The sequence below is a fragment of the Vigna unguiculata genome, chromosome 10 (genome assembly GCF_037176805.1).
Source record: "Vigna unguiculata cultivar grain cowpea cultivar isolate G323 ecotype 2 chromosome 10, ASM3717680v1, whole genome shotgun sequence".
Classification (NCBI taxonomy): Eukaryota; Viridiplantae; Streptophyta; class Magnoliopsida; order Fabales; family Fabaceae; genus Vigna; species Vigna unguiculata.
The window spans coordinates 10,104,508-10,123,212 of NC_140801.1; positions in this window are offsets into that span (position 1 = coordinate 10,104,508).

Below are 18,705 nucleotides of genomic sequence, written 5' to 3' on the forward strand. Positions count from 1 at the left end.
CCCTAATTTCTCCATTTTATCATCCTTTCAGCAAAACAGCAAGCTCATCACAAATATAGATCGCGCTTATTCATTTTCAACTCATATATGAACCCTAAAGTACCCATTTACTAATTCCATTACGCGTTTTTAATCCAGTTTATGAATGGTTATGTTCCTGCAGAGAACAAACAAGAGGTTAGACACAAGCGTCACCTTACCATGTAGTCCGCTATCTCTTCAGTTGGCCTCTTCCCAGTCGATACATGTCAGCTTGGACCCAAGAGGGGTTACCTGCAGAAGAATCTCCGAAGCTCAAGTAAGTCAAAGCTCTCAGAGAGTCAAATCAATGATTAATGAATGCGTACCTTTAAATGATGGGGTCCACGTGTATTTATAGGACATTAATGACGTTTGACCATTTCCTGGGCTGGGTCTTGACTTGGGCTTTAGTTTGGGCCACGAATGGGTCTGGGCCCAACCCAGGCCCTTAAGACCTATTGAATGCGGGGACAACGATGTTGGCTTAAGTCCATCTAGGCAAGTAGTCGGTCTCTACCGGCTACTTACTTATATGGCTAATGTTGGTGATGTCCGGGTACTAGGTGGTTTCGATATGCACACTGTTTACTTGGTTGAGTTTAGCTAGGTACGGTACACCAGTCCCCCAGCCTTGTCCGATATGGGTTGTCGGTCAAGGATGATATGTGTTGGTAAGCTAGCAGAACCGGCTAGGTGTGATACACCAGTCCCCCAGCCTTTAAGTGTGGTGAACAGTGTTAAGGGTTTAGAATTTGCAATTGTCAGGAGGTAGGTGAAAGGGCGTCAGTTGGTCACATCGAAAAAGTTTTGGCGCCGTCATTTTGGAGTGGATTTTTCGTAATGATGGTGTTGATTGGTCTGTGATATGGTTTTGGCGGGAAGAGGTTCGTCGTTTGGGGATCGCAGGCTATAAGTATGTGCTTGCAAATAGGTAAGAGGTTACCTGTTTCATTTGTGATTTTCGAATTTAAAGACCTTGTGCGCGTAAAAGTGTCCGACTAGTCCTCTATTTCAACCGACATCTTCCCGTAAAAAACGAAATCAGGTATGTCCAGTAGTAGTAGCGTGTCTACGTCTAGTAGTAGTGAAAGTACTGAGTCAGATAGGAGTAAGGATGAACGACTTGGCGGAGAGGGTACAAGTTCTGGAGCTGTTACAAGCGGGATGCCGATGGAGGTGGTGAGGGAAGTTCGAGAGGATCCTCCTGAGGAGTTGGAGGAGAGTAACTGGCCGGCCAAAGGCGGCTATGGATGGGTTGCTGCTGATGTTCGTGACCAATCATCACTATTTAGGTGGTCTCGTCTGTTAAACTCTTGGCTAAACTGTACACCCGTTATGTCTAGGGGTGTCAGCGGAGAAATTGTTTCGCTGGAGAGGGTGAGTGCCATCGACCGGGTATGCCACGGGCAGGAGGGGGCTACGGAGAAATTCTTTTACATGTACATGTGCCATTTTTCTCAGCTTCATGTACGACTACCTTTTGACGACTTCACTATGGGTGTGCTGCAGGCGTTGAATGTGGCGCCTACCCAGCTACATCCTAATAGCTGGGCCTACTTGCAGGCCTTCCGCATTCTGTGCGAGTCTTTGTACTTGGAGCCTACTCCCTATGCATTCTTGTATTTTTATGATACCAAACCCCGAAGGCCGGCTACTTGGCTCTCTTTAATCAGTCGTCCCAGCATCAGCAGGTTGGATGCTTTCTCCCAGTCTTTCAAGCACTTCAAAGATGGGTACTTCAAGGTCGTTGTGAAGGAGGGGGGTGAACCGCATTTTTTGAATGCGGATGGGAGTACTAAGTTTCCCTTTAGCTGGACCAACAATCCTTCTCGTTACAAAGACATGGGAGTGGAGGAGTTGTCGGCTGGTGACAAGGAGGTGGTGGGGATGTTGTTGAGATTTGTGGATAAGTTGCCCACTAAGGGCCTAGTTAGGGTTTATAATTCGGTGCATCCGATAATAGATATTGAAGGTATCTGTTTATTACTTAAGCTGTGTTAATGATGCTAAGTTGTTTTGATCCGAGTTGTGATATGTTATTGCAGGGCATATGGCGCAGTCTGGTAAGAAGAACTTGGCGCTCTTTCAATCATTGAGGAAGGAGATGGCTGCTAAAGCCAAGGCGGCTGGGAAAGCTGATGTTCCCAACTTGCAGGAATCGGTTGTGGAGGTACATGTACACGGTGGAACGAAAAGGAAGGCTGAGCTCCGCTTCGACCTGGGAAGGGAAAAGACGTGAAGAAAATAAGGGCGGCTATTCTTGGGTCAGCTAGCAGGGTGGTGTTGGCTGGTGGAGAGAGGTTGCCTGAGGCCGGGCTGATCGAGTTGCCGGAGATATCCGTGAGGAAGGATATCTCGATCAACCTTCCCGACACTGTTGTTAACTCTATTGATAACATGGAGGTTGATCATATCGTGAGAACAATGGTGGAGTTTGGAAGCAAAGCTTTAGTCTTGGGTCGGCATGTAGGGTCTCTTTACAGAAGGGAAGTAAAGGAGGTGGGGGAGTTGCAGGGTAAAGTGGACAAGCTTGAGGAGGAGAAGGTGGCTCTAGAAAAGGAGAAAGAAGGGTGGGAGGCGGAGAGGAAGAGGCTGGTATCATGGAGAGTGCGTTGTTTGGACTCTGAGGAAAAACTAAACAAGCGTATAGGGGAGTTGGAAGAAGACTATGAGGATCTGAAGGACAAATATGACGGGGCTGTTGGGGAGTTGGATGATTTGAAGAACAGCGTTATCCAAGAGCATATAAATGGTTTCGAGAAGGGGTTGCGGCAGGCGGCCTTCTTCTATAAGGATGTGGATGCCTTGGATTTGAGATTCGACGTGGATAAGGATGTGGTTGGTGGGAAGTTGGTGAGGGAGGATGAGGGGGATGCGGAGGAGGTGGGAGAGAAGGCGGTAGAAGAGGAGAAGGATGCGGGAGCTGTTGTGGTGGGTGAGGAGAACGAGGGGGTGTAGTTAATTCATTTTATCCTGAAACTTGAACCTTGTTTGTAATAATTCGCACATTATTTTACTTTGCCTTTAATATGATGAATGCCTTGTATATGCTATGTTAGATGTTGTTAATATGTATGATTGTGTTGCGTTAGCGGTATGGGTAATTGTGAAGGGGTGTTGGATTTTCGACCATTTTATGGGAACTTAAAACGAAAGAACCACGTTAGAGGGTGTTCGACCCAGGCCGCTTACTTGGGGTAAGGGTGGGGAACTTAAAACAAAAGAACCACGTTAGAGGGTGTTCGACCCAGGCCGCTTACTTGGGGTAAGGGTGGGGAACTTAAAACGAAAGAACCACGTTAGAGGGTGTTCGACCCAGGCCGCTTACTTGGGGTAAGGGTCGGGAACTTAAAACAAAAGAACCACGTTAGAGGGTGTTCGACCCAGGCCGCTTACTTGGGGTAAGGGTGGGGAACTTAAAACGAAAGAACCACGTTAGAGGGTGTTCGACCCAGGCCGCTTACTTGTGGTAAGGGTGGGGAACATAAAACAAAAGAACCACGTTAGAGGGTGTTCGACCTAGGCCGCTTACTTGGGGTAAGGGTGGGGAACTTAAAACAAAAGAACCACGTTAGAGGGTGTTCGACCCAGGCCGCTTACTTGGGGTAAGGGTGGGGAACTTAAAACAAAAGAACCACGTTAGAGGGTGTTCGACCCAGGCCGCTTACTTGGGGTAAGGGTGGGGAACTTAAAACGAAAGAACCACGTTAGAGGGTGTTCGACCCAGGCCGCTTACTTGGGGTAAGGGTGGGGAACTTAAAACAAAAGAACCACGTTAGAGGGTGTTCGACCCAGGCCGCTTACTTGGGGTAAGGGTGGGGAACTTAAAACGAAAGAACCACGTTAGAGGGTGTTCGACCCAGGCCGCTTACTTGGGGTAAGGGTGGGGAACTTAAAACAAAAGAACCACGTTAGAGGGATAGAGTCATAAAGTAGGGAACCATTCTTTTTATTTATTCAAATAGGGGTGCCTCGTTAAAACCTCCTTGGCCAAAACCCTCCTTAGGGAAAAAAGACCAAGTGAGGAAAAAGAGTACACCCATGGTTACAAGTATTGATTCGACTATGATACATGTTCAGCTGAAGTAAAACTTGAGGTGGGATACATTCCATGTGTTGGGAATCTCTTCCCCAGATAATTGTTCTAGGCGATAAGCCCCACCTCCTGTGTCTTCTCGTATGCGGTATGGGCCGTCCCAATTGGCGGAGAACTTGCCATCCTTCTTTCTAGCGCTCCTGGCCATTCTCCATACTAGGTCTCCGACGACAAACGATCGTGGGTGCAGGTTTGCGTTATATTTCCTGGCAGCTCGTTGTTTGGCGGCTAGATTGCGTATTTGGGTTTTTTCTCTGAGTTCGGGAAGGAGGTCGAGATGTAAGGCCATGTTTTGGTGGTTATGAGTTGGGTCGTACAATTCTCGGCGCAGGGATGGTTCGCCGATTTCTACTGGTATCATGGCGTCTGCGCCGTACACTAGGCTGAATGGGGATTCGTTTGTTGATGATTGAGGGGTGCATCTGTAGGCCCATAGTACTTCGATTAACTCTTCGGGCCATCGGCCCCTAGCGGTATCCAACCTTTTACGTAGTTCTACGAGGATAACTTTGTTTGCCGCTTCTGCTTGCCCATTGGTCTGTGGATGTTCCACAGAACTTGTGATGTGTTTGATGTCTAAGCCGGTGTAGAATTTTGCTAACTCCTTGTCGATAAATTGTCTGCCGTTGTCTGTTATGATGGTATGTGGTACACCATATCTGCATATAACGTCCTTCCACACAAACTGCTGGACTTGTTGGGCCGTGATGGTGGTCAATGGCTTGGCTTCGATCCATTTGGTAAAGTAGTCAACGGCTACGATTAGGAACTTGACTTGTCCCTTGTCGGGTGTGAATGGTCCTAGGATGTCCATTCCCCACTTAGCGAATGGCCAGGGGAACAGTATGTGGTGTAGTTGTTCTTGGTTCTAATGTATAAGGTTACCGTGCTTCTGGCATGGTTTGCATTTCCTGACGTGGTCCTGGCAGTCTGCCTCTATCGTGGGCTAGAAGTATCCGGCTTTGAGAACTCTTGTGGCCATGGTGCGTGCGCCTGAATGATAACCACAAATTCCTTCGTGTAGTTCCTTAATGATATACTGGGCTTGCTCTGGCGTGACACACTTAAGTAGGGGTTGGCCGTATCCGTGTTTGTAGAGGTCTTCGCCTACCATGGTGTACCTGGCGGCCTTGGCCAGCCAAGTTTTGTCCGCGTCGGGGGGGGGGGGGTTGCCGGTTTTGAGGTACTGAATGTAAGGGGTGGTCCAGTTTGGGTTGTGAGGGGGGGTGATGCTGTTTAATGGGGTGTGGGTTAACGTTTGGCAAGTGTGTGTGACGGAAGGTGTGGATAGTGTTTGCTGTAGCAGGGATCGGTTGCGGTTTTTGAGTTTGGTACTGGCTAATTTGGAAAGGATGTCAGCTCTGACATTGTCGGTTCTGGGGATATGTTCGACACGGACCTAATCAAAGGCGGATTGAATAATTGCGCGGACTAGATGATAATATTGTTGAAGGATGAGGTCTTTGATTTGGAACTCGTCGTTCAGATGACCTACGGTGAGTTTAGAGTCGGTTTTGCATGTTAGCTTTTTGACGCCGACTTCCCGGGCTAGGGAGAGGCCGGCGAGGATAGCTTCGTATTCGGCTTGGTTATTCGACGTTTTGAAAGTGAAGTGAAGAGACTTCTCAATGAGGATGTCGTTGGGGCCTTCTATAACACGATGCCGGCGCCGGCACCCCTTGGGTTCAAGGAGCCATCTACATGAAGCGTCCATTGGTCCTCAACAGGTGCTTGTTGTAGGTCATTCACGAAGTCTAAGAGACACTGGGCTTTGATGGGGCCGTGGGGTTCATAGCGAATGTTGAATTCGGAGAGCTCCACGGCCCATGATGACATACGTCCGGCTAAATCCGGCTTTTGTAGTATTTTTTGGATTGGGTAATCGGTCTTGACGGTTACGGTGTGGTTTTGAAAATACGGGCGTAAGCGGCGTGCGGCGTGGACCAAGGATAAGGCTAGTTTTTCTACCATTTGGTATCTGGTTTCAGGGTCTTGTAGTGTCCTGCTTACGAAATAAACGGGATGTTGCGTGTCTTCTGCTTCTTGAACCAGGGCGGCGCTGACGGTGTGATCGGTGGCCGTGATGTATACTAGCAGGGGTTGGCTGATGTCGGGTTTGCGGAGGATGGGGGGTGAGGTTAGGGATGTTTTGAGTTTCAGGAAGATCAGTTCACAATCATCAGTCCACGTGAACCGGGCGGATTTCTTTAGGAGCTGGATTATGGGTTGAGTTTGTTCTGCTAGTTTTGGTAGGAAGCGAGAGATGGCCGTGAGGCGGCCAATTAGTCGTTGGACTTCCTTGACAGTTGTGGGGCTTTGCATTTCGATGATGGCCCTGCATTTTTCGGGGTTAACTTCTATGATGCGCTGGGTTAACATGAAACCAAGGAATTTACCCCGGTCGACGCCGAATACACATTTATCGAGATTTAGGCAGAGATTGTACTGGCGCGAGGCGGAGAATACTGCTTCTAAATCTTTGGCGTGTTGATGATGGCTTGGGGACTTGACGACCATGTCATCGACGTAGACTTCGACACAGTGTCCTGTCAGATGGCTGAAAACTTTGTCCATTAGCCGCTGGTAAGTTGCCCCAGCGTTTTTAAGGCCAAAGGGCATGACTCTATAGAAGTAGTTGGCGTCGTCGGTGATGAAGGCGGTCTTGTGCATATCTGTTGTGGCCATGGGTATTTGGTTATAACCTGAATATGCATCTAGAAAGCTAAGCACTTTGTTTCCTGCCGCGCCGTCTACGAGTTGGTCGATGTTGGGTAAGGGGTAGGCGTCGCGAGGGCATGCCTTATTCAGGTCTGTGTAGTCCACGCACATCCGCCATTTGCCATTGGCTTTCTTTACCAAGACAACGTTAGAAAGCCAGGTGGTGTATTGTGCTTCTTCTATAAACCCTGCGTTCAGTAACTTCTCGGCCTCTACCTTGGCTGCTTGTCTGCGTTCTTCCCCAAGTTTGCGTTTTTTCTAGGATACGAAGCGGGCTTCTTTGTATATCGAGAGCTTGTGGGATGCCACCTTGGGGTCTACTCCAGGGAGGTCGGCGGCTGACCAGGCGAAAAGATCCGTGTTATTGGTGAGGATGGGTGTGATTGTGACACGCTCATCAGAGTTCAAACCGGTGCCCAAGTTGATGGAATGGCCATTGGGGAGTTCCAAGGGAGTAGTGTCCTCGACTTGTTCGAGGCGGGCATCCCGGCCTATTCTGGGGTCAAGGTCCTCGCTGGATAGGGCTATGCGGAAATTAGGTGGTCGTTCGATGTGGTTTGTTTGTTGGATTGGGAGTTGCGGTCTTAAGCTTGCCATGTAGCACTCGCGTGCCAGGCGTTGGTCACAGTGGATTGTCAGGATATCGCCGGATGGTGCTGGGAACTTCATGGCCAAGTGAGGGGTAGATACAACTGCACCAAGGGTATTGAGGGAAGGACGGCCCAGGAGTATGTTGTAGGATGTGGGCGCATCGACTATAAGGAAGCGGATTGGGATGGTTTTGGTTTGGGTTCCTTCCCTAAAAATGGTATGGAGGTCTATGTAGCCTCGGATGGATACTTGTTCGCCGAAAAAGTCGTATATGGGCTCATCGTATGGTATCATGGCGGTGTCAGGGAGTTGTAACTTTTGGTAGGTGGCCCAGTAGAGGATGTCAACTGAGCTGCCTTGATCCACAAGGACTTTCTTAACGGCATAATTTTCGATTTCAACGGTGATGACCATGGGGTCATCCTGCTGGTGGTCGAGGCCGTGGAAGTCATCGTCTGTGAATACAATGGGGGGCATACGTCGTCTATGATGGGATTGAGTGATATGGTTGATGGATTGTATATGGCGGAGGTGTTTCTTTCTGGCGGACGAGGTGGAGCCTCCACTGGCGAAGCCAGCAGAGATGGTGTTAATGGTGCCTCGTAAGGGGGGGTCGGCAGGGGTAATGTTGGTGTGGACGGGCTCTGGTTGTTGGTTGTTAGGTTGGGTGGGGTGGCTATTTTGGTGGGCGTTGCTTGGTTATCGTCTGTGGTCATGTCGTGGAGGGTGGCGGGATCGGGAGGAGGAGGAGTGGTCATCTCTACGGATGAAGCGGCGAAAGTGGCCGGCGCGTACCAGTTCTTCGATTTTATCCTGGAACGCTTTGCATTCTTCTGTAGTATGACCGTGGTTGCGATGGTATCGACAATACTTGGTCATGTCGGCGTTAGGAGGGGTGGTTGTCTTTCGTGGTGGGGGGAGGAGGTCAGCTTGGAGGGCCTCGTCTAGGATGCGGGAGCAGGCTACCGTGAGTGGAGCATATCTGGTGAAGCGAGGTTGGCGGGGTTCGCGTGGGCGGGTGTCAGGGCGCGGGTGGGGCTGTGGGGTGGGATTGGAGGTGGGGTTGGAGGTGTTGGCGGCGTAGTCGTTACAGAATTTGGTGTGAAGAGTTTGCATTTCTTCCATGCGAACGTAGTCAGCTGCGCGCAGCTTGAGTTCGTGCATGGAGGTGGGTGGGTGGAGGTAGACATTGTTGGCGAAGGGGCCGGGTTGTAGGGTGTGGGTCATACATTGAAGTATCATTTCCTGGTTGAGGTGTGGTGTACGAAGTGTGGCTTTACTGAAGCGATCGATGAATGTTCTGAGTGGTTCATTGGGTTCCTGTCTAATACCCAGTAGGGATATGGTGGTGGTTTGATGTGGGCGACTTCCAGCGAAATGTGTGGAAAACATGTGTGAGAGGGTGTCGAAGCTATCAATTGAGTAGGGTGGGAGGGTGGTAAACCATTCTAGGGCGGGGCCTTTGAGGGTGGTGGGGAAAGCTTTGCAGAAGACTGCGTCTTGGGATGTGTATAGGGCAACGTGGGTGATGTAGACTTTCAGGTGTTCGTCGGGGTCGGTTTCGCCAGTGTAGCGGTCGAGGTTGAAGGGTTCCCACTGGGCCGGGAGAGGGGTGTTAGCGATAAAGTCTGTGAATGGGTGGCGGCGTCTAGGCTGGTGAGGGGGGGGGGATGTGGGGTGGGGGTGGGTGGTTGATCATAGCAGGAAAGGTGAAGGTGATGTTATGAGGAGGGATGTGGGTTGTGGGAAGATACTGTGGGTTGTAGGGTGGAATGTATGTGGTGTGGAGAGCGGGGGGTATGTTGTGGGGAGCGTGGGTGGTTGAGGGTGCTGTGAGCCCTGGGTGACCAGATGGAAGGTGATGGGGATGTGTGGAGGTAAGGGGGTGTCTGTTGGGTGGTGGTGAAGGTGTGGGGGGTGGGATTGTATTCACTTTCTTCCTCTGTAGGCTGGAAGGCTGGAGACTTCACAGCTTCAGAGGTTTCTTTGGCTTTTCCCTTTAGGTTGGCGTCTGCCTCGATCCTTTTCTTGAGGCGGGAGTTCTCTTGTTTTAGCGCTTCCATTTCCTCAACGCTGCGCTTCTTCAGGTCTGCGAGTTCTTGTTGCATCTTTACCTGGCCGTCTAGGATGGCGGCCAAGTCAGGGGCGATGCCGGAAGGTCCAGAGGGACCAGCGTCCATTTGTTTGTTAGCTCCAGCTTTGCTACGGGTAGAAACCATCTTCGGAGAAAAACGGGTACTAAAGGTGCTCGTCTCGTGCCCCACGGTGGGCGCCAATTATTCCTGCAGAGAACAAACAAGAGGTTAGACACAAGCGTCACCTTACCATGTAGTCCGCTATCTCTTCAGTTGGCCTCTTCCCAGTCGATACATGTCAGCTTGGACCCAGGAGGGGTTACCTGCAGAAGAATCTCCGAAGCTCAAGTAAGTCAAAGCTCTCAGAGAGTCAAATCAATGATTAATGAATGTGTACCTTTAAATGATGGGGTCCACGTGTATTTATAGGACATTAATGACGTTTGACCATTTCCTGGGCTGGGTCTTGACTTGGGCTTTAGTTTGGGCCACGAATGGGTCTGGGCCCAACCCAAGCCCTTAAGACCTATTGAATGCGGGGACAACGATGTTGGCTTAAGTCCATCTAGGCAAGTAGTCGGTCTCTACCGGCTACTTGCTTATATGGCTTATGTTGGTGATGTCCGGGTACTAGGTGGTTTCGATATGCACACTGTTTACTTGGTTGAGTTTAGCTAGGTACGGTACAGGTTACAACCCAAGAGTCTATGCCATTTTATTTCCATAACATTTTCATGCAAGCAGTTCATCAAATCAACCTAACACAATAGTTCATCATCTCAAAATCCCATAAAACCCTAACTGCACATGAAATCTCAATCCATACCAAATTCACATACCATTCAACTCCCCAGCCAATTTTTCACATTCAACACATATATGCATACATACGAAATTACTTTCAACATCGTAACTACCACAAAATCACCATGAACCCTGAACATGTCAACACCAAATGTGTCGCCTGGCGGGCCAGTCTTAGTCGCCAGGCAATTCAAGGGAAAACCTAGAAATTAGGGCCTGAACACATGTGTCGCCTGGCGGTGCATGAGCTGCCGCCAGACGATTTCTGGAAAAATCCAGAAACACAAAGAAAAACGAAGAGGGAAAAAAGGTTCTACAGTTCAAGCATGATCCAAAACACATATTCATACAATAGCAGAATTTAAACAAGCAATAAGAACTCCCCTAACTTGGATATTACTTGTCCAAGACAAAAGCCAAACTCCCTTCTTGATGTTGGCACCGTGAGGCCCTTAAACTAACTCCAATCCACTACAATTAACTGTTGGCAAAAACAATACAAGCCTAAATGCTGAAGCAAGATTTTGATGATGATAAAAGAAGCCATGAAAGCCATCTGGAAGCCAATATGAAGACCATGTGTTGTAGTGTTTAAAGTTATCTTGTAAAATGTAATTAGATTAGTTAGAATCAGTATTATACAAGAAAAACCTGGTGTTTCTCGAAAAATCAAAGTGATAATCGATTATCACTTAGAATAATCGATTATCCTGAGCTGAACCATTTTTTAGAAAACACTGGAATAATCGATTATTACCTCTGATAATCGATTATCTGCTCAAAAATTTGTTTTTCATAAACCACACTGGAATAATCGATTATCACTAGTGATAATCGATTATCTTGGTCAGTTGGGCGCGACTGTTCAGTTTTTTTGACCTAATTTCTGGAACCCCTATTTAAGGAACCTCAGAGTTACTTCTCATTTACCTTTTTGAGAAGCTAGAGTACTAGTGTTGTGACTGCAAAAGAGTTCTCTGAGTGTTCTCAATAGAAGCTTTGAAAAACCTAGTGTGAGTAGAGCGATAACTTTTCCTGAGAGGTGTTCTAGGAGATTGAGTGCTGCTGCTGTTGCTAGGAAAGCTAAGGTCAAGGTTCTCTGTGTGATTCAGAGAGGTGTTCATCTCTTGTGTGATTCAAGAGAGGTGTTTTCTTTCCTTACACTCTTAATATCTGATTGTAAATTTGTTACTTGTTAGTGATTTAGTTAATCTCGTTTTTAATAGATTAACAACTGGACGTAGGGTCTTTTGATCCGAACCAGTATAAATACTTGTGTTCAAATCTTCTTCTCTATCTCTTTATTTCATCTATTATTGTGTTTTAAAGAAATTATTTATTAATCTAATTGATAAATTTTGGAAAAATTTTAAAGTATTAATTTTATTATTTAAAAACCAATTCACCCCCCTCTTAATTTCCCAGCGCAAATTGCCTTTAAGATGGATTTAATCAGGCATTCAAGGAGTTATTTTTCCAGCCCCTTCTTAGGGGCCTCCTAGGGTTTCTGTGCCTCTTCACATCTATGCCAAAGTAGGTTTTAACAAAAATAAAGTTGTTTTGTTCAAGCCAAGGTTTGAACCCACAACCATTCAATCACAAGGTAAATGCACAACCAAATCAACCAATTGATGTTTCATGATAATATTTATACGTCTAACATTATATACTTACTTATCACGCCCAAACACCTCATATAAAAATTAAAAATTAAATAACACAAAATTGGCATACATAAGACTTGAACCCAAGTCCTCTCACAACCAAGTACTCTCAACCACTTGAGCTAGTACTTTTCCACATCATGAAGGTTAGCATTTAATGCCATAAAGGCTTCCCCTACCTACATTTATTAAATAATTATTATTTAATTATGTAAATTTAGTGGGTCTTACACAATCTTTATATGCCTTTTCCAGCTTCTTTAACTCGAAATGACCCTTCCCAATTGGGTTAGAATTTCCCTTCATGCTTTCGGGCAGCACTCGCCATGCGCCATACTAGATCTCCCTGGTGAAAGGATCTAGGTTTGACTTTGGTATTGTAGAGGTGCTAGGCTTTCAACTTGGATGCCTCCTCACGAACGCGTACTTGATCTCGAAGTTTCTGGATTAAGTCTAGGCTTGTCAGCATACTTTTTTCATTGAGGTGTGTATTGAACAAGCGTCTTCACAAAGTGGGTTCCCCAATCTCGACATGGATCATCGCGTCTACTCCATAGGCTAGGTTGTAAGGTGTCTCTTGCGTTGTAGACTGCGGGGTGCAGCGATATGCCCATAGAACCTCTAATAATTCGTCAGCCCACCTGCCTTCGACGTCTCCCAGCCTTTTCTTAAGCTCCCGTAATATGATTTTGTTTGCCGCTTCGACTTGCCTATTCGTTTGCGGGTGTTCGACCGAGCTGGTAATATGCTGAATATGGACTCCCTTATAGAACTCGGCTAGCTTCTTGTCGATAAATTGTCTATCATTATCTGTTATGATGATGCTCGGGACACCAAACATGCACACTATATTCTTCCAAATGAACTTTTGTACTTGCTGGGTCGTGATAGTTGTAACACCCCAATTTTGGGATGTCACGGATAGTTAGAAAATTTTTGCATTTAGCGAAAAAGGATTATTATTAAAAATATACTAATAAAAAAACTTTTAATTTAATTTAAATTACATAATTCCAAACGTCACTTTGTTAAAAACTTCCAATAACATTTGTGGATAAAAAAAATTACATAATTTTTTTTAGTATCTAATGTAAAACAACTAAATATATTATAAAAACTCCTGAGTCAATCCCAGCCTCTCGTCAATCTACTCCATGCCAAGATTATCTGCAATATCATCTGCTCCCGTATAACACACACGTTATATGATCATCGCACATACAACAAACACACAAACAAACAAATAGGAGTAAGCTAACCATAAACAATGATATTCATAAAACAAATTCATAAATAAAATCTATCATATAATACTCAACGTCGCATTCAAGTAACACGACACTTTACGATCACCATCCATCCTTGGTTGGAACACACAAACCTCAAATCCAAACGATCATACTAAACCAAACATAGCATCACATTAATCTAAAATCTTCATTAAATTCCACCAAGAGCTTTCAAGCAAGGCAAAACACTTTCAACATCTAACACATGAGGATTACTTATTGCCAACAAAAATACACATCATCACATTATGCATGGGAAATAAAGTTCCATAACATAAACAAATCAACTTATCAAATAATACATTCATACAATGAACCCAACGAAGTGACATTCATTCAAACATAGTATAACATCACACTCAAGTAATTATACTCAAACCACCACTTAAACTACATAACCATGCAACCCTTATAAACCAAGAAAAAAACCACCAATCACATAACCCATTTATTCACATCACTCTCCCACCGTGACTCATAGCCTGACACACCTTCATGCCTCCACATCCTGATGAAGGATTATCTTGTTCCTTTTTAATATTATTGAATATGGTGTGAGTTGATTAAGAAAGCTAAGTGAAATCCCCACTGGACATTAAGATAGCATGCTATCTAGATGTGAAGGTTCCTTTCAAAAAGCTCAAGAGAAGAAGATGATGGATTGATTCAAAACAAAAGGGAAATGGAAGACACATAAACCATAGAAAACCAAGAATAATTAAAGAAAGAAGAAAACATAAAATGGATAGGAAAGAAATGGTAAAAATGTGAGAAGCACGCCACTACAAGGCTAGGCTAGAAGCCATGGCAACCTTGAAGATGAGTGGATGTGTGCCGCCACTTGCTATGCAAGATAAGGCTTAAAAGTATTCACTCCCAAGGGAGAAAACTCTCACAAATGGTTGAGACACAAGAGTGTTTTTACTTCAAAATGTTCAACCCTTTTACATGTCTAGGAGCACCCCTTATATAGAAAAGTTTAGGGGCCTCTAAGCAAATAAAAGATACCTAAGGATGTTTATACAAAAACCTAACCCTAGCTTCTAGAAACTAGGTCAAATAAGGTTACAAAAATGAGAGACAAAAGAGCCAACTATGGTGTGTGCAAGGCTAATTTCGTTCTAGCACAAAAGGAGACAAAGAATGTGTCTCATATGTCTCTAAAAAGTGGCCAAAGTGTGCTAAAAACAAAGGAGACCAAAGGTACATAGGTACACTTGTTTTATGCCTTTTACTTTATGCTTTATGCCTTTGCTTTACTCTCTCATCCACATCATTTATGCTCCCCAATCACCATGCACCACCTAGCATTGCTTTCTTACTCTTAATTAACCTACAAAGAACATAAACATAGATTAGCATGTTGGCTTAAGTCAAGTCAACTATAGTCAACAAGTCAAACCTAGTCAAAGGTCAACAAGTCAATTAAAGTTGATTCAACTAAGTCAACTTAGGGAATCAAAAATAACAAACACAAATGAAAGGGATGAAGGATTAGTGAACTTCCTTTCTAAACATGCTTAGTCTTCTTAAGCATGTGTCTCCATCCTTGGTTGGGGTCAATCCTTCATCACATCCTCACTTACATCTCTCTCTCTTGAAAAATAACTAATTCTTATCATTTTTATCCAATCCAACTTAACAACACATTATGTAAACAATTTGATATTTTAGAAATAAAACTACAGCTTGTGTAAAACTCCAAAAATTTTGTATTTATATTCAAATTAAAGATGATTGGATCAAGAATCAAATGCAACAATAACCAACTTAATTGAATAACTATAGAGAAAGTTATGCACCGAACAAGTAACAAAGGTCAATGTTGTCAACAACCAAACTACAAGGACCTTGCAATACAAACTGCTTTCACTACAAAGCTCTGATTCAAGATCTGACCAGTCAAAGTCAAGAACTACGTGTTAAGGATCACCTGTTAAAATTTCAGATCGATACAACGGTTAACGAAATAAGAACCTTCATTTTACGAAAAGTGCGCAATGTAGAAAAATGGGTAGCGCCTCAAAACAAGGTAAAGAAAAGGAAATGTGGCTGCACCAAAATAAATAGCTCACGTACAAGTAAGTGTTCTATCAATCCTTGGCCTCATGAAAATATAAAATCATGTACTGCACCCACATCAATACTCATGATGTCAAAAAGAAAAAAAAGAAGAGGAAAGCTAATAACTCTGCACCACATTCATGTAAATCAAAAAGAAGAGGTAGAAGAGTTAATCTCATGCAAAAAAACTTGCTCCAGCCGCGTGAATGAAGAGAAAACAATCACACATGCAGGCCATGGAAACGAAGAAGGATATATCATGTATATTCATTAAAACCTCATGCACCAATCAATAAAATAAAGAGAAGAAATAAGGTAAAGCTTCAAACAACACAAAAACCAAACTCAGCTTCCCCTACCTTGTTAGCAACCTCCACTCCTTTCTCCCAGTCTCTTCCACAGTTCCTCTCTTTCAACTATTAAACTCTTGTTTTCTCCTCTCATCCACCTCCTCTCCCAGCTTTTAGAATCCCTAAAGTGTTTTATCTTCACTTTACAAAATCTTATCTTTTCTATTAATATTTTAAAATTAAATCTTTTCAATTAAGATTTTAAAAAAACTAAAATCTTAACTGGTTTTCAAGTTTCTAAAAAAACAAAGAACATTAAAACTGAAACCTGGTGCAGTAACGTGAAAATATATATTTGGCAGCAACCAAAATATAAGCTGCAATCACATACTTGAAACCAAAATGAGGAGAGAGAAAATTTAAAAACATTCGTTGGCCCACAACAAAAAAAGAAGAAGCGAGAAAAATAAAATAAACATTGCACATTATAGGCTGCAGAAGGTTCAAACACGCACACTTTCACACCAGGGGCAAGCACAACAACCACCAAACTACAAGCATTCTCAATTCATATAATACACCAATAAATTATAAACGCATAAAGTCCACATGCTTTAATTGAATAATAAAATAATTAAAACAACTAGCTACATGCCACCACAAAATATATAGTGCACAATAGCTATAAAACCGCTTCTTTTCGACAAACCATAATTAATTAAATTAAATAAACAACAACTTAGATCACTAAATTAATTAAATAAATTCAATAATCAAATAATAATTATTTCATATTTCATAATTTAATAACCTAATTAAATTAAATAAATCAACAATCTTAATCAAGTCATTAATTTTTTCCCATGTGTTTTCCTCTAGTCTAATTTTTCCCGTGTCTTACATCCTCCCCAACTTAAAAAATTTTCGTCCTAGAAAATTGTCTATTCAAAAAATAAAACATCTTTCATACTTAAAATTTTACATTCTCACATGATGAAATAAATGTCCCATACCAAAATCAATTTGTACACATAAAAATTCACTACAAATATAAAATAAAAACCTCATAGTTCTTAAAAACAATTCTTACTTAAGAAAACAAAATTCACCATAAATTAACATAAATAAAATATTATTCATGAAAATAAATATAATCTAGCATACAACCTTTCTTTTCTTTCCACACATAGCTTTATACCTTATGCATTTTGACAATATTTTTAAATAAAATTATAATTCAAAAAAAAAAATATTCAGAATCCATACCATTATTAAACTTTATTAAAATAAAACAACAACCAAATAATTATATAACAACATGAATTTTTTTTCTTACATAGCTTCAACACAAATAATCTCATATAGAAAAATAACCATATTATGATATCATGCAACATTATATTACCCAAACATAAAACTTACTTCGCCTAATTCCAACATATTCATAACTCATCAAAGATAACAACCAGAAACATGTTTCCAAAACCAAAACATGCAATCAACAACATATTACCACCAAGTAATCTCTAACAGTATGTCATTCTCTCATAACCAACCACTCTACCTTTCTTGCGCAACAACGCCTCTTGGAAAGCCCTTTCTCTTGCTTTTCCCTAAGACTTACAAGTGACAACCTTTGTCTGCTCACCAAAACCCGACAAGAGAACAACACCTACTTGCTCACCAAAACCCGGTAAGAGCGTTGCTTTCCCTAAGACCCACACGTAACAACCCTCGCTTGCTCACCAAAACCCGGCAAGAGCATCACCCTTACCTGTTCACTAAAACCTGGTAAGAGCGTTGTAACTAAGCTTAGGCCAAAGTCTTGCGGTAGAACAAAACCCCCTTTTACCCGACTCACCAAAGTCCTATGGGTAAAAGTGCAACCTAGGTTTACATATATGAGAGAATCCATACTACACATCACACACATAATCAAGCATAACATGCTTCATCAACATAACATTTACCAAACCTAACATTTCACCACCAGCATTCATCATACAAACATCACAAAGCATACTTTACATACCCTGTAAATATCACCAAACAAATAACACAAGTCAAACCAGAGTAAACCATCCAAACAATACCTCGATCAATTATAATTAACAACATTGTCCAGAGTCACTCAACATCAACTAGACGAGCTCACTCCCCATAATCCCAAAGTTTTTTTTTGAAAACCCGGCTCTGATACCAAAATGTAACACCCCAATTTTGGGATGTCATGGATAGTTAGAAAATTTTTGCATTCAACGAAAAAGGATTATCATTGAAAATATACTAATAAAAAAACTTTTAATTTAATTTAAATTACATAATTCCAAACGTCACCTTGTCAAAAACTTCCAATAACATTTGCGAATAAAAGAAATTTACATAATTTTTTTTAGTATCTAATTTAAAACAACTAAATATATTATAAAAACTCCTTAATCAATCCCAGCCTCTCGTCAATCTACTCCATGCCAAGATTATCTACAACATCATCTGCTCCCGTATAACACACACGTTATACGATCATTGCACATACAACAAACACACAAACAAACAAATAAGAGTAAGCTAACCATAAACAATGATATTCATAAAACAAATTCATAAATAAAATTTGTCCAATAATACTCAACATCGTATTCAAGTAAACCGCACTTTATGATCACCATTCATCCTTGGTTGGAACACACAAACCCCAAATCCAAACAACCATACTAAACCAAACATAGCATCACATTCATCTAAAATCTTAATTAAATTCCACAAAGAGCTTTCAAGCAAGACAAAACACTCTCAACATGTAACACATGAGGATTACTTATTGCCAACAAAAATACACACCATCACATTATGCATGGGAAATAAAGTTCCATAACATAAACCCATCAACTTATCAAATAATATATTCATACAACGAACCCAACGAGTGACATTCATTCAAACACAGTATAACATCACACTAAAGTAATTATCCTTAAACCACTTATCACATAACCCATTTATTCTTATCACTCTCCCACCGTGACTCACAGCCTTGCACACCTTCATGCCTCCACATCCTTAATTACATCACTCTCTCTTGGAAAATAACTA